Here is a 2,311-nt window from a genome sequence, read left to right as displayed (position 1 = left end):
AAGGGTAAAAACTCATTCAATTTTATATCTTACAGGGTTTATACTGAGTTCAATATTGTATAACTGTATTAAGTCAACTGTGAACCTAAAAACTTGCAGCCACTTGTGAAAGAGATGTACTCTTGCTCTGGAGTGTGTTACTGAATATCTTAAATCTGTAGTAAAATGCTTCTTCTAATCATGTAGTTATTAAAAATTAAAAAAATGATAATTAAAAAAGAATAACTCTTCAAAGCATAAATATTTGCTCCTTAATAATAAAAGTAGATGTGAAAAACTTTACCACTGAAATCTACCTGATGACTTTATATCCATGCTCAGATGCCAAGGATCTCAGAAAGTAACTGACTGTGACTAGTAGTAATCAGATATATAGAGATTAGAAATGTGAGTGTAAATATTTTAGTGTTAGTTGCAATAAAATGAATTATTCTGTATGATACTGTGTATTTTAATAATGAAATGGAGATCTTTTTTAAAGCTTAAAACTTCATTTAATTTTATGTCTTATAGGGTTTATACTGAGTACAATATTGTATAACTGTATTAATTCAACTGTAAACCTGAAAATTTACAACCAATTTTGAAAGAGATGCATCTTAGCTCTGGAAATTGTTTTTAAATATGTCAATGCTGTTGTAATGAAATTCTTCTTCTAATTGTGTGGCTAAGGTTAGGGTTAGGGTTAGGGTTAGGGTTAGTTGTTTATACAAAATAGTATCTGAGGTGGTTGTTTAAGGACCTTATTTGTTACATACCTTTTGGTTAGGTTTGTTTTCATAATGTTTGCTTTAAGGTATCTCTTTGGTTTGTTGGCTTTGGAAGTGTTTGGTTTTGTCATTCTGGTCTGGTTTGTGTGGATTTCAGACCTCGAAAGGCCTGAAAATGACTTGAAAAAAATTCTTAAACTCCAGCTATTTATAGGTTTGATTTAATATGTTAACTCATCCTCAGAGTGAGATAAATTCTGGGACTACTCTTCCTGTCTCATTCTTTTGGCCTTGTCCTTTGTTCTCTGTTTCCTGCAGCATGGCTCTGTGTACAGGCGGATGTGGCCTGTTTGGGGAGGGGTGCATTTTGTACCTGGAAACTCTGCTGTCTTCGATATGGCTCTGTGCTTTTCGCCCTTGGAACAACTCTTGTTTTTAGCTCTCATGTTGAAGTCTACACTGAAGTGCCTTTATATTAGCTATTCCTAAATTTCTATTGGCAATTGAAATCAGAAATCTTAGTTTGGCTTGAATGGAGGTCTCTGATACCTGGAAGTCCTCTGCCAGGCTCCTGGAGATGGCCATATGGCAATGGCGCTTTTGTTTCTCTGGCTAGAGGACACCTGAGTGAGACACAGTAGCACATGGCTTCTTCTGGGGTACCTTGTAAGAACTGATCCCCAAGATGGCCTGAGCCAGTCTCTTGCTTCCAAAACAGCCAGAGACAAAAAGAGACAACTACAACATGTTCAGAATAACTACTTGTAAACATTATTATGCTTATCTTGTAAAAATTACCATGTACTTTTATGCATACACTGAACAACCTCTAGACAGCTCTGAGAATTGGCTCATAATTGTTCACTGTAGTTTCTATTTAGACTCTGGCAGTGATATAATTTTGTGCTTATTTCCTTAAGTGTTTCCCCAACACACACACCTTTTCCTCATAAGAAAACAAACAGCCACTCTGAGCCTGAGCTGTTGCTGTCACAGACCACCAGCTCTGCAGACTCGGCATTTGGTTCCTCTGACTCTGTGTGCTGTGCTCTTGTGCTTTCACCTCTAACTCTTTCTAAGTTCCTGCATGCTACTATAGAAAAGAGTTAACTGTAGACAGCTGTAATTGAATCATACACATGAAAACTATTTTCTTATACTCTGTGCTTTTGGTACTGTCAATCTTAAATGGTCTTTAATAATAGACTGATTCTGTAGTGCCTTATTAATACTAAATACTTCTTATCCAAACTTGAGTACACACAATTTCAGCCAAATGATATTTGACAAAGGTGCCAAGAACACACAATGGAGGAAAGACAGCACCTTCAACAATTGGTGCTGGCAAAACTGGATCTCCACCTGTAGAAGAATGAAACTATATCCTTATCATTGGCCTTGCACAAAAGTTAACTCCAAATGGATCAAAGACCTCAATGTGAAACTGGAAGCCCTGAAAGTATTAGAAAAAATATTGGCAGTAAGTTACAAGATATAGATGTAGGAAAGGATTTTCTAAATCAGAAATTGCTCAGAAATTAAGGTCAGCAATCAATAAGTGGGACCTCATTAAACTAATAAGCTTCTGTACAGCAAATAAA

The sequence above is a fragment of the Nannospalax galili genome, unplaced genomic scaffold, assembly GCF_000622305.1.
Source record: "Nannospalax galili isolate Female #2095 unplaced genomic scaffold, S.galili_v1.0 scaffold1122, whole genome shotgun sequence".
NCBI classification, from domain to species: domain Eukaryota; kingdom Metazoa; phylum Chordata; class Mammalia; order Rodentia; family Spalacidae; genus Nannospalax; species Nannospalax galili.
Note: the sequence above shows the minus strand (reverse complement) of the source record.